Genomic DNA, 15503 nt, shown 5'->3' with positions numbered 1-15503 from the left:
TAATTGGGGTTCCAGCTTACTATTTCCCTCATATCAAAAATGAAGGGCTAACATTATAACCTATCCAGTTCTGCTTTGATGGATCCATGATCTCTCTTTTTGAGTACTCCCACTGGTGATGAAGATATAAGTCTATCCCTATCCTCTTTTTCTGTGACTCTTCTCCTGTTTTTTTTTTCATTCATCCTCTGAGTGTTCCACATGTTATACTTTATACTGCTTCTCTTGCACATTATTAATAATATGCTACAATTTATTTGTGCCTACCTGTGACTCTCCATTGTCCTTTGGGTGACTTTCAACTTTAATTCTCCATATCTCATGGCATTCCATGTCTCACAGATAGACATGCATAGAACTAGAAGAATATTCATGTTAAAAATAGGTTTTGGGGACTTCTGGTGCCCACACGTAGGTGAGGAAGGAACCCTCTGAAGCATTCCCAAATTCCCTTTCAAACAACTTGAAAACCGCATAAGAATTTAGCAGCAGGGAAGCAGCTCACCAGCGCCGCAGGAAAGGTATGTCTCAGGGTGGGAGGGAAGGGAGATCCGAGAGTTGCAACAGCTAGTGGCCCTCACAGCACGGTGCCTGATCCACCAGGTTGATGCAGCCCTCTTGCAAACCAAAAGCACCCTAGGCTAGCGAGCAGTCTGTGCAGCACGGCGAGGTCCCACCCTAGCAATCCCACCCCCAGCACAAACCACGAGCAAGGCCTTGACCCCTCTGCTAACCAATAGTAAAGCCCTGTCCTGGGAGTGGCCAAGGTGAGACCTTGTTTCCATAGCAACCGGACAGCAGGGCCCCACCCCTGGGGCAGGCCAGCAGCTAAGCCCCACCCAGGGGAGGCCAACGGGGAGGCCACACTCCCCAGCCGGAAGGATAGCTTCCCCTCCAGTGAAAGCAACCCACTAAAGCCTGAAGCCCAGTGAAAGCCAGCGGTAAGATCCTGAGCCCCAGCACAAAAAAGCTTGGGACAATGCAGGACCAGAGTCCAAATGTCACATAAAAACTAAGTCAAAAAAATGTAGAAAAAAAATAAGAAAAAAAAATAAGAAAAAAAAACAACAAAAAAGGACTTGACTAGAGAAAGTTACAGTGGTGACAGGGAACATCAAGGCATAAACTTAAAAGAGGCCAATAGTGTCCTTGGGGAGCTTCAAAGAAAAAATGTAATTTAGTCTCAGGTTCAAAAAGAATTCCTGGAAGAACTCAAAAAGGATTTTAAAAAACAAATTAGAGAAGTAGAAGAAAAAATGTTGAAGGAAATGAGAGTAATGCAAGAGAATAAGAAAAAAGAGTCAACAGCAAGGGAAAAGATATACAAAAATTTACTGAGGAAAATAACTCCTTAAAAATAGAATTGGTCAAATAGAAAAGGAAGTACAAAAGTTCACTGAAGAAAATAATTCCTTAAAAATTAGAACTGTGCAAGTGAAAGCTAATGTTTCTATGAAACATCAATTTATAATAAAACAAAATTTAAAAAGTAAAAAAAAAAATAGAAGAAAATGTGAAATTTTTCTTTGGAAAAACAACTGACCTACAATACAGATTTGAGTTTGACATCATTAGTCCAGTTTTTTCATCTTGGTTTTGTTGTGCTATTTTTTTTCCCTATGTGTTACAGTTGGGCCAATTTCTTCTGAATGATTATAGATAACAATAAGTATACCCTGCAGTGCTCCGGGACTTGAGGTAGTAAATATGATATAATCTACAGACAGAAATATTTGAAAGACCTTTTCATTAAGGAATTATTCTTTTATTTAGACTCTGAACTGAACCTCTGTTATAACATCTTTCAAAGAACTTTACACCAATACGTACTTACTATGTGCCAGGCATTGTGCTAAGTGCCAAGGATACAAAAAGAGACAAAAGAGAGCCCTTGCCCTCAACATATTTACGATCTAACGAGGATCTTAGAATCTAATGCATTTCATGCAATGTAATTTTTGACCTATACATGGGAAATTCACTACTGCGACAGAATCCTTAAGGTAACGTTTTGCTCTTCCCAAACCAGTGCTTTTATTTATTTATTTAATATATTTAGTTTTCAGCATTGATTTTCACAAGAGTTTGAATTACAAATTTTCTCCCCATTTCTACCCTCTCCCCCACTCCAGGATGGCGTATATTCTGGTTGCCCTGTTCCCCAGTCAGCCCTCCCTTCTGTCGTCACCCTACTCCCCTCCCATCCCCTTTTCCCTTCCTTTCTTGTAGGGCAAGATAAATTTCTATACCCCATTGCCTGTGTATCTTATTTTCTAGTTGCATGCAAAAACTTTTTTTTTTGTTGTTTTTGAACATCTGTTTTTAAAACTTTGGGTTCCAAATTCTCTCCCCTCTTCCCTTCCCACTCACCTTCCCTAAGAAGTCAGGCAATAGAACATAGGCCACATGCGTATCATTATGTATAACCCTTCCACAATACTCATGTTGTGAAAGACTAACTATGTTTTGGTCCTTCCTAACCTATCCCCCTTTATTGAATTTTCTCCCTTGACCCTGTCCCCTTTCCAAAGTGTTTGTTTTTGATTACCTCCACCCCCATCTGCCCTCCCTTCTATCATCCCCCCCTTTTTTTATCTTCTTCTTCCTTTTTAACTGTGGGGTAAGGTACCCAATTGAGTATGTATGGTATTCCCGCCTCAGGTCAAATCTGATGAGAGCAAGATTCACTCATTCCCCCTCACCTGCCTTCTCTTCTCTTCCTACAGAACTGCTTTTTCTTGTCACTTTTATGTGAGATAATTTACCCCATTCTATCTCTCCCTATCTCCTTCTCTCAATATATTCCTCTCTCATCCCTTAATTTAATTTTATTTCTTTTAGCTATCTTCCCTTCATCTTCAACTCACCCTGTGCCTGCTCGCTCTCTCTTTCTCTCTCTTTATATATATATATATATATATATATATATATATATATATGTATGTATATATATATGTATATATACATATATATATGTACACATACATATATACATACATACACACTCACATATACATACATATATACATATATGCATATTCCCTTCAGCTACCCTAATACCGAGGTCTCATGAATCATACACATCATCTTTCCATGTAGGAATGTAAACAAGACAGTTCAACTTTAGTAAGTCCCTTGCAATTTCTTTTTCTTGTTCTTTTTCTTGATTACCTTTTCATGCTTCTCTTGATTTTTGTGTTTGAAAGTCAAAATTTCTATTCAGCTCTGGTCTTTTCACTGAGAAAGTTGAAAGTCTTCTATTTTATTGAAAGTCTATATTTTGCCTTGCAGCATGACACTCAGTTTTGCTGGGTGGGTGATTCTTGGTTTTAATCCTAGCTCCATTGACCTCCGGAATATCATATTCCAAGCCCTTCGATCTTTTAATGTAGAAGCTGCTAGATCTTGGATTATTCTGATTGTGTTTCCATAATACTCAAATTGTTTCTTTCTGGCTGTTTGCAGTATTTTCTCCTTGATCTGGGAGCTCTGGAATTTGGCAACAATATTCCTTGGAGATTTCTTTTTGGGATCTATTTGAGGAGGCAATCGATGGATTCTTTCAATTTCTATTTTGCCCTGTGGCTCTAGAGTATCAGGGCAGTTCTCCTTGATATTTTCTTGAAAGATGATATCTAGGCTCTTTTTTTGATATTGGCTTTCAGGTAGTCCAATAATTTTAAAATTATCTCTCCTGGATCTATTTTCCAGGTCAGTGGTTTTTCCAATGAGATATTTCACATTGTCTTCTATTTTTCCATTCCTTTGGTTCTGTTTTATGACATCTTGATTTCTCATCAAGTCACTAGCTTCCACTTGCTCCAATCTAATTTTTAAGGTAATATTTTCTTCAGTGGTCTTTTGGACCTCCTTTTCCATTTGGCTAATTCTGCCTTTCAAGGCATTCTTCTCCTCATTGGCTTTTTGGAGCTCTTTTGCCATTTGAGTTAGTCTAGTTTTTAAGGTGTTGTTTTCTTCAGTATATTTTTCAGTGTTTTTTTGGGTCTCCTTTAGCAAGTCATTGACTTGTTTTTCATGGTTTTCTCGCATCCTTCTCATTTCTCTTCCCAATTTTTCCTCTACTTCTCTAACTTGCTTTTCCAAATACTTTTTGCGCTGTTCCATTGCCTGAGACCAGTTCATGTTTTTCTTGAAGGCTTTTGTTGTAGTCTCTGTGACTTTGTTGACTTCTTCTGGCTGTATGGTTTGGTCTTATTTGTCACCAAAGAAAGATTCCAAAGTCTGAGACTGAATCTGGGTGCATTTTCACGGCCTGGCCATATTCCCAGCCAATTAACTTGACCCTCGAGTTTTTCAGCAGGGTATGACTGCTTGTAGAGTTAAGAGAACTATGTTCCAAGCCTGGGGGGATGCACCAGCTCTGCCACACCAGCACTCCTCCTTTCCCCAAAAACCCCCAACCCGGACTGGACTTAGATCTTCAGCAAGCTCTTCACTCCTGCTCTGATCTGCCATTTAATTCCTCCCACCAGGTGGGCCTGGGGCCGGAAGCAACTGCAGCTGTAGTTCTGTAGCTGCCCCACCTCCGCTGTCCCCGGGGCGATGGCCAAACCACGAACTCCTTCCGCTCCCACAGCTTTTCCCACTAACCTTCTCTGTTGTCTTTGATGTTTGTGGGTTGAGGAGTCTGGTAACTGCTGTAGCTCACTGATTCAGGGCGCTACGGCACGCTCCACCCGGCTCCTGGTCTGGTTGGTCTGCACCGCCCATGCTGGGCTCTTCTCTGCTCCGCTCTGCTCAACTCCCAGCTCCATGTGGGATAGACCTCACCCAGAGACCATCCAGGCTGTCCTGGCCTGGAGCACTGCTTCCCTCTTCTATTTTGTGGGTTCTGCAGTTCTAGAATTGGTTCAGAGCCATTTTTATAGGTTTTTGGAGGGACTCGGTGGGGAGCTCATGCTAGTCCCTGCTTTCCAGTCACCATCTTGGCTCTGCCCCCCCAAACCAGTGCTTTTTAGTGAGCAGAGTAGGATTCTTCATACCTTTTAATCAATTGTGAGACTCTAAAAGTATTATATGTTACAGAATTTGTTGTTATTCCTTTTTCTTGTGTCCAACTAGGATGTCCTCTATCTGGGTAATTAATTATTCTCATTAAAAAGTTTTATAGGGATAGGAAAGTAAGCATGCAAAATAGTAGTTGTTGATATTCTATTGTTCATTCAAAGGTGTAAAATTCTATTTTCAATCTTAAAGCACTAGTAAATAAGATAAATATTTACATAAACTATTATTTCCAATATTCTCTTCATTTCAAGTCATTTTTCTGTGTACTGTATCATCAGAAGATATATCTGGAAGGTAAAGGACCACAATCAACCATAAAAGCTAAAATAGTGAGAAACATTAAAGACATCAATGGCTGTAGCCGAAAGCATGTTGCCAGCAATGACTTGTTTAGGAGAAGTAGCATAAGGAACAATTGTCATCACGGACATGTCATGGGGAAAGGAGGTGGTTCAGTTATATGGTAAAAATGAGCAATAGGTCCAGCAGTGGGGATCTGTATTTCACTGTGATCCATGAAATATTAAAAGAAATAGACAAATATTTCCAATGTGTCGGGCAGATCCTTTATGGACATATAGAATCTTTATGTAGATATGAAAAGTCATGAGGAAAAAAATAGATACAATATGAAGTCAAGGATGAGTTTTTATATGTGCTTAAGGAAAGACTAATCATGTCAATGAGATCATTAATCCACTGGTGTATTAGAGTGTGCCATCAGAAGTTAATATTGTACATTTTTAAATAAAATTCCCGGAGAAAAATCTACATTTTTCGTCAACTATTCCTCTATTTCATAAGCAGAGATTTATATTTTTATCCTTTAAGACTATCCTACCTACTGCCAAATGGGAAAAAGAAAAAAAAACATAAAGTCTTTCATATTTCTTAGATTTCATATTAACTTGGAATAGACTGTTGAACGCTGTATTTGATCACTGGGATCTGTATATTTAATTCATTTCGAAATCTTTCTTTGTAGCTTTCAATATCAAAAACTGTGCTAAAATTCTTCAACATTCCTGTGGTTGAAAATCCACAACTCACTAGCCGTGGGCAAGTATGTAAATTACATGGTTACAAAAGTAATGACAACTTGAAAGTATTATTTCATTACTTTTACAGCACAAGTCTAACAATACACATAGTTATTAGATGATAGATCCTATAGGGATATCTGCATAAGCATATTTATACACATGCACATGTATGATATATGTGTATATGTGTATATATATACATATACATATACATATACATATACGGTATTCATATCCATGAATGTTTTTAAGAATGGGAGTAAATCTGGGAATATTTACGGACAGTTGGCAAGGACCTAGTAGGTAAAAAAAAGTGACCAGAAATTAGAAAGAGGGGTGAACAGAGGAAGATGAGCTGAAAGGCATAAATACAGGGGTTGGTTTTCACCAGAAAGATCTACATCTCCCTTAGAGAATGCAGAAAATGGAGGAAGGATGAGAGATGGGGGGTGAAGATGAGAGGATTTTAAGTGAAAAATTAGAAGAGAGAATTCATGGGGGATAGCGTTATTCCTTAATCATAGGGGACATAGTTTACTTTCAGATTTTTGCTATTTTTCTTACTGTTCTAATAATTAATTTCGCATTTAACCTAGTGGCAAATAGAATGGCTGCTCAGGTTTGTGTGGTTCCCTCCTCTGCTGCTTTAGGGAGCTTATATTAAAATAAATGTTAGGATTACAATCATACTTTTTCTAAGTCCTCAGTTAAGAAAATTCCTAAAATTTTGGCAATAGTTTGGCTCTCTCTGTTAATTTACATTTAAATCTATTTCTAAGTAAGCCCTGGCCTCTTTGTAGTAAAAGCAAAATTCAGATTACTCCCAGTAGATGTCTAAGTAGTTAAAATTCCATGTTGGTTTCAAGGAGGCCTCCAAGTCTAGTGCCTTAATGGGGTTAAGACAGGATACATGGGGTCAGCCCCATGAATGATTATTATATCTTGCTTCTGTGAAAGTGTAACTTCATCATGAATTGATGGTAAGAAGTATGAGGAAAATGACTTGATTTTAAATGACTTCAGATTTAGTTGGGGGCAGGGTAGTGCTTTGGTGATGCTGTTTGAAGGTGAATATGGATTCAGAGGCCATCTAATCTAATGCCCTAATTTCATAGCTGAGGAAATGAAGGTCTAGAAAGGTGATATGTTTCTTTTTTTAAATTTTTTTTTTGTTTTTTGTTTTGGAGGGGGGAAGGCATGGCAATTGGGGTTAAGTGACTTGCCCAAGGTCACACAACTAGTACATGTGTCCAGTGTATGAGGCTGGATTTGAACTCAGGTCCTCCTGACTCCAAGGCCAGTGCTCTACTCACTGAGCCACCTAGCTGCCCCAAATACGTTTCTTTAAAACCAACATTACCAGTAATTGGAAGTAGCTGGATCAAAACGAAGGTCCTCTCACTCTATATCAAATGGCCTTTCAAGGACACCTAGTTGCTCGGAACTGAAAGATACTTCGTAGAAAAGAACAAGATTAGCACAGTTTTTGATATATTAAATTTTAGATCAGAGTGCTTTTATTTATTTTTTTATTTGAGTTGTAATTCGTTAGGCTCATCTTCAAAATGAGAAAACTCCTAAATGTATCTACATTTCATAACCTTAAAAAATTGGAGAGAACTGTGAAAATGTGCTCAACAATTTTCTGTAACTTCTTGTACTCTGTAAGGAAAACACCATGTTTAAATTTATTCAAATGATCACTCTGAAAAGCATATGAAAAATTTTCATATTATCATTCATTTCTTTGGTTTCTGCATCATTTTAATGTTTTGATGAAAATCAGCTTACTTGGAGATGAGTTAAAGTTTGGAATCATCTATGTAGCTAAAATATGGTTCATCAGAGATTTCGTTTTTCCTTCTTACAGATTCACAGAAAAAAGATAAACAAACTCTACTTATGAGGTAAGCTTAAGAGCTGAGGCTTTCAGACTACAGGAAATCATACCTCAACGAACACCTGCTATGGTTAGTCTGTTGGGGTTTAGTATACTTGTACTTGAAAATCTTAGTCTTCACTTAAGCTGTTTAGGAAAAGGATGAAGAATACAATTATCTTGTTCTGCAAACCAGTAGGGTTTGTAAAGTTCAATAAAACATTTTAAAATTAATTACTTTCAAAATATTTTGTTCTTACAGAATAATGCAAATAATTCCTTCAAAATGCATTATCTTTATTCTACAGAAAATTTAATGTCCTTGAAGTTTCAAACAGAAATGGAACAGTTTTTAAATAGTCATTCATGGAATTCTTTTGTTAAAATGTATTATTTAATTTGTCTTCATACTAGTCTTTTCATTCTCCCTTCTTTCCTTCTTTCCTTCCTTCCTCTCTTCCTTCCTTCCTTCCTTCCTTCCTCCCTCCCTCTTTCCTTCTCTCCTTTTCTGCCTTTCTTCCTACCTCTGGCATGCCAAAGCAGGGGGATGGGAATGCAAGGCAGGCTGCCACTTGGAATCTCTCTATAATGTATCTTTCCCCTAGATTAAAACTGAAAAGGCTTGGGGAAAGAAAGGGTGGAGCTAGATTAAGAATATAAAAGAAAATTAGTTGGCTCTGGGTAATTCATGAAAGAAAATATATAAAAATCTCATGGAAAGGTGAAAGTGTTACTGCAAACCTTTGAAAATGAGCTAATTGTTAAATCTGGCCTCAATTTTAAAACACAGGTGCCTAATAGCCTAGGAACAATGAAATTTTGATTTGTGGTTGTAAATCCAGATTTGATTTAATTGAGATTTTGTCCTGTAAAGAAATTATGATGCAAAAAAATTCTTGAAAAACATATGGATCAAGGAAGCCTGAGTTACACTTCTGATCTCAGAAATTTATCATCTGTGTGATAAGTTATCTTATCCCTGTTTGCCTCATTTTCCTGATATGCAAAGAGGAGAATAATAATGGTACCCATCTCCCAGGGTTCTTGTGAGGATCAAATTGATATAAATATTTGAGAAGTATTGGGTTTAGGTAAAGATAAAAACAGTAAGTGGTAGATAAAAGCGGAAATTCTCTGAAATTTCAGGTTTGGAGTACTGAATTTAAGAGATTGTACTAAGTTGTACTGAGTCTTGTTACTGACAGATTTTAGCAGAATTACTTAGGAATTTCTGAAAGTGACTTGGAATTGGAGAAGAAGAGCCCCCGTCAGAGCTGTCGTAAGAATGAGGCCTGTTCCAGAATGTCCAAGAGAAGATAACTAAGGACCAAATGACTACATGGGACATCTGGGACAGAAGACAAAAATGTGATGATTAAATGGCCATTGGGAGTGTTACTAGGACACAGGGAAACTTGATGTTAATTAATATTGATGATCTTTATTGCATTACTTTGACTTTTTGTTTCACAATGATTATGTTTGCTGAGTTTTCTTGGTTGCCTTGATCACACACACACACACACACACACACACACACACGTGTGTGTGTGTGTGTGTGTGTGTGTGTGTATCTTCATCCATCCATCTATCTATCTATCTATTTATCTATCAATCCATCTCTCCCCTTTCAAAATTAGTCCATTGTGAACCCTCTAAGTACTTTTATATGTAGCCTGACTTAGTTTACCTATCGAGTTCATTTAACAAGATTTCTGTATCATTGTTGTTCTTAGGCTTTGTACTAAGCTATGTGAGAGGATACTTACCAATGGTCTTTTCTTGGTATGTAATGTTGATGGTGAGCCCCTTATAAATTTGGCTTGTAGATAAATAATCCATGGGGGTGGAAGTGGTGGCTGGCCTCCTCCCCCCACCATGAATCAAAACAGGGTAATTGAGAGAATTATGGGAATTGAGCAAACCACCCTGACCCCATCTTGTGACTCGATTCCAGATCTAGCTCAATTCCCTTTCTATTCAATTATAGACCTATTCCAATTTCTGTGTTGTGAGAATTTATTGAAAATGGAGATAGTAAGAAAACTTTATTGCATTTTCTGAACCGAGCCCTGAATGGCTGGGAAGCCTCTACCTGTTAATTAGAGACCCTTAATTAACGATCTAGATTATGCTGAGAAGAAATGCAGTCACAACTGAAGAGTGATGCAAGGAATTGTATCACAGTTATAGATCTCAAGCAACCATGTCTCTTTTCTGAAAACTGGTCCCTTATTTGTCAGTCAGTTACTGTTTCCTTGTTCCTTTGATCGAGTACAGACACTTGAAGGGAGTGGGACACTTCTTTATCTGATTTCAAGAAATTGAACCTGTTTGCTCTCCCTTTCCCAATAGAGTAAGTCCCTCATCTCTCCTCTAATTAGAAATCAGATTACCTAATCTTGTATACTGGTTTGTATTCTGTTAATTGATTTCTGTTAATGCATAAAAATCTTTCTCCCCCTGTACTTGAGGTCTAGTGTAAGTTGAGGAGGCCTAGTACTGATTTATTACATAATTGGCATGCATTTCTTAATAAACAGATAAGCTGGGAAGCTTGAAGCTTTGTTTCCTCATTTCAGATTTTGCCTACCACACTTCTTCCCTCCCTTTCTTTCTTTCTTTCTTCTTTCCTTCCTCCCTTCCTCCCTTCCTTCCTTCCTTCCTTCTTTCCTTCCTCCCTTTCTTCTTTCTTTCTGTCCTTCCTTCCTTGCTTCCTCCCTTTCTTCTTTCTTTCCTTCCTTCCTTTCTTCTTCTCTTTTTTCTTTTTTTCTTCCTTCCTTCTTTCCTCCCTTCCTTCCTTCCTCCCTTTCTTCTTTCCTTCCTTCCTTTCTCCCTCCCTCCCTTCCCTCTTCCCTCTCTGCCTCCCACTTTCCTCTCCTCTTCTGTCTCTGTTTCTCTTTCTTTTTGATGCTGCTGTTGTTGTTTATCCTTCTTCTCGAAAAGGACCATAACATCAGGGAGTCAATGCCATAACATGCAAGTGAATTGGAGTTTGGTGAAGGAGGGCTGTGCAAAAATCACCAGCCTCACTTTCTCTTCTGGAAGCATCTGGGACCAGTGGAAAGATATAGATTAGGACAACTGGAGATGGCCCTGAATACATTGGGAGATCTTAGTTTTCCCCTTCGATGCAAAACTTTGTTGAAAACCTTTTCCTGTAAACCTTTTCTTAACTGTGAGTGACCTATAGCAGTGCTAAAAATTCAAAATACAAATGAGTCCTTGCAGGTGCATATTGATAGAAAAAACACAAATTAACATTATGTTGCATTTAAAAATTTTATTTTGTTTAACATTTCCCAGTCACATTTTAATCTGGCTCTGGCCCACCCGGGAGTTTTGCTGGCTGTGAGTTTGACACCTTTGCCCAAAATGGTTTATTTCAGCATTCTTCCTGAGTGTAGGAACTATTTCTACCATGATGTCTTCTTTCCCTGGAATAATTAGCAAATGAAAATAGTTTGTTCCAAAGGCTATTAAGGCACCTGAGAGAAGGTGCTATGGAGTTCTTGGAACTTTGAACTATATATATCTACAAACAAGGTTAAATCCCATGAGAAGAACGTACTAAAAATGGATTTTGCAAATGTGATTGATTTTTGTTTTGTAGTCCTTTTTGAAAGCAGCATGGTATTTCATAGGGAAAGGCAAATTTCTGAAAGTGGGATACACAACCGTTGATTTTACTCCTTCTTGTACAATAACAAGCTCAAATTAACATCTATACAATGGACAATATAATACTTCCATTATCTATGTTAAAAAGTTGCTATAATAAGTATTTATAAATCTCTAATGTTTTCTGTAAATGTGAGATGTCATGATGATGATGATGATGATGATGATGATATGGGACATGAGTAGGCGATGTGTTGGTGGAAGGAAAGAACAATGTCTTTGGAGTCAGAGCATTTAGTTTACTACTTTTAACATCTTGATCAATTACCAGCAATCCTTGGACCTCAGTTTCCTTATCAATATAATGGATGTTGAACTAAGTGGTCTTTGAGATCCCTTCTACCTCTATATCTTTGATTCCAGGACTACTGCTCTCCGGTGACCAATGATCATCTTTCACCAAATGATTACCAGATCTATACATCCTGCCCTATGCTGAACTCTAGTTGTATTCCCTAGATATCCCCAAATGGATGTTCTGTAGGTGTCTGAGACATTTTCAAGTTTAAAATTAATTCATTATACACTTCCTGCCCCCCATACACACCAAAACAGAATTATCATTCCTCTTAATTCGATCTGCCATTCTTTCCGACATTCAGATTCAGAACATTAGAGTCAGCCTTTACCCTTTTCTCTCTCTGACTCCTGATATCCAATCAGTTGCCAAGTCTTATCCATTCTAATTTCACATTTGTCACACTCATCCCTCCATTCACATGACTACCACACATGTTCAGGATTTCATTACTTCTCCCCTGGATTATTGAAACAGGCTTCTTGTTTTTTCTGCTTCAAATCTCTCTCTACTTTGTCTCACACAGCTTCCAAATTGAAATTCATAAAAAAATCCACAAAACTTTTTAGTACTTTATTTTCCCCCAATTACATGAAAAACATTTTAATTTTTTTTTTAATTTTGAGTTCCAAATTCTCTCATTCCTTATCTTCCCCCCTCATTGATAGGGCAAACAATTTGATATAGGTTATAAGTGCATAGTCATATAAAACATATTTACATGTTAGTCATGTTGTGAAAGAAAACATAGACCAGAAAAAAGAAAAATGAAGAAAGTTTAAAAAAAAAGTCTATCTATATCTGCATTCAGACTTCATTAGTTCTTTCTCTGGGGATGGGTAGCATTTTTCATCCTAAGTCCTTCAGAGTTGCTTGGGTCATTGTATTGCTGAGAATAGCTAAGTCATTCACAATTGATCATTGTACAATATTGCTGTTACTATGTACAATATTCTGTTTCTGCTCACCTCACTCAGCATCAGGTCATGAAAGTCTTTTCAACTTTTTTTTCTGAGAGCATCCTGCTTGTCATTTCTTATAGCTCAATAGCATCCCATCACACTCATATGCCATAACTTGTTCAGCCATTCCCCAATTGATGGACATCTTCTCAATTTCAAAGTCTTTGCCACCAGAAAAGAGGTACTATAAAAATTTTTGTACATGTAAGTCCTTTTGCTTTTCCTTTTTTATCTCTTTGGAATACAGACCTAGTAGTGGTATTGCTGGGTAAAGGGTATGCATGGTTTTGCATCCCTTTGGGAATAGCTCCAAACTGTTCTGCAGAACAATTGAATCAGTTCACAACTCCACCAACATTGCATTAGTGTCTCAATTTTTCCATGTCCCCTCCAACATTTGTCATTTTTTTACTGTCATATTAGCTACTCTGATAGGTGTAAGGTGGTACCTCATAATTATTTTAATTTGCATTTCTCTAACCAATAGTGATTTAGAGCAATTTTCATATGGCTATACATAGCTTTGATCAGTTCATCTGAAAACTACCTATTCATATCCTTTGACCATTTATCAATTAGGGAATGGCTCTTATTTTTATAAATTTGACTCATTTCTCTATATTTGAGAAATGAGATCTTTATTGGAGAAACATTTTGTATTAATTTTTTAATGGTTATGATTATTAATTTTGCTTCCTTCCATCCTATTTCCCCCGTTTATCCTACTCTCTCTCCTTTCACCCTGTCCATCCTCAAAAGCATTTTGCTTCTGATTATAGCCTCCCCCATTCTAACCTCCTTTCTATCAGTGCCCTTACTCCCTGCCTTCTAGATGTTTTTTTTGAATCACGGGGCTGAATTGTGTTTAAAATCTTCCACTGATATAAAGTAAAAAATATGTTCTATGTCCTGGCCCCTAATTAGAAGTTCCTTTGGATTAACTGGGCCTTTAAAAAATCTAACTCTTCCCTGGGTCATCAAGACTATCATTCATTTATATTGATATTCAAATTGCCCAATGATTCATTGATAAATACTGCTGCCAATCATACTGATAAACACACAAAAACATTTTAATAACTGGTTTATTAATATGCTTGGAGCATAGACCCATTGGGCTCCAAGCAGCCATTTTCAACAATGGTTTTAGTTATGTAGGCAGCATAAGTACAGTGGAATTTTACAAAGGGCAGAAGGGGAAGCTTTACTCATCAAAGGTTTGATAGCAGAAGTGGAAGATCTGTATCAGGTAAAATTATAAACTGGTCAGTAAACATTAAGGTTAAAGGTAGAATGTGCTCACTAACCATTAACAATGGAGCTATACGGAGTTACTTAACATGCTCATCTTAAGTAAATAGAGGTAATAAACCTCTTTTGTCACTGACCAGGTAGTCACTGGAGCTCAAGTCTGATGTCAGTTAAATTCTGTGCTCTCTAGCTAGGAATGTGACTTATTGTCTTAGGCAAATAGAGGCAGTAGAGCTAAAATAGGAAAAAAAAATCCTCTCTGACAATATCTAACTGTGAATTAATTTACTATTATAATGTCTAACACCTACCTGAGGCCCAAGGACTAAGGACTTCCTTTGGGAGTTGGGGAAGTAGAAAAGAGAGGGGGTGATTTTAAACATCAAGCCTAGGTCAGGCAGGGGTCCTTAAACTAGAGTTCCTGAACATTTTAAAAATTTTATCCAATATTGCTATCCTTAAAAGGGATCCATAGGTTTTACCAGACATCCAAAGGAGTACAAATGCAATAAAAAGTAAGAATTTCTGTTCTAGATAAAGGAAAGAATGAAGAAACATTTTTGGAGGGGACAACAAAAGATGGAAGAAAGCCAGGAGAAAGGGAGATCAAAAGTTCATGAAGCCAGAATTTTATTTTGCTGAGGGCCTCCATGGTGAAAATCCTCTCAATGCCTCTAAAATTCTCCTCCAAGCTGCCTTTACTCCTCCCCTAGATTGGTTCTACAAGTTTTCTTTCTTGTTTAATGTTCAAATAATTGCCATTGGCATTTTCAGAACCTGCTGTACTTTGACCTTTCAGAATGTTCTGTCTAGTCATTTAAAAAGATCTTTCAAACTTGGGTCTGGGCAGAAATCTACTCAAGATTCCTACCTTGAGGTTAGAGTCAGAGTTAGGGGAGTTTCAGGAAGGGAAGCCTTTCTCTCCAATTGTGTATTGGTGTGTTCACCATGTATAAGCCAGAATAAGCTGCAAGGAATCTTTCTCCTCTAATCTCACAGAGCGTTTTGTTCTACAGCTCCCTAACAGACTTCTCTTTCAGTGCTATTTATTGTAGGCATCTACCTTGGTGCCTTAACTCTCTGGCAGAATGTAAGATTCATGAGGTCAGAGGACTGGTCTTATTGTTATGGGAGAAATATCTCCTCTTAGAGTTCATGTGGTATGTAACTGCCGTTGAAATAAATCTACCACGATGTAGAAATTATAGAGATAAGAAAAAAAACCTAGGTTTCATTATTATACTTTAGCATAATTTCAGATCTCAGACGAAAATATATATGTATGTGTATATACACAGTGTGTATATATATATATAATGTGTGTGTACATGTAGGTATATGTATATACACATATATATGTA

Source organism: Trichosurus vulpecula, chromosome 6, assembly GCF_011100635.1.
Source record: "Trichosurus vulpecula isolate mTriVul1 chromosome 6, mTriVul1.pri, whole genome shotgun sequence".
NCBI classification, from domain to species: Eukaryota; Metazoa; Chordata; class Mammalia; order Diprotodontia; family Phalangeridae; genus Trichosurus; species Trichosurus vulpecula.
The sequence above is the reverse complement of the archived record's forward strand: the minus strand, read 5'-3'. Positions refer to the sequence as shown.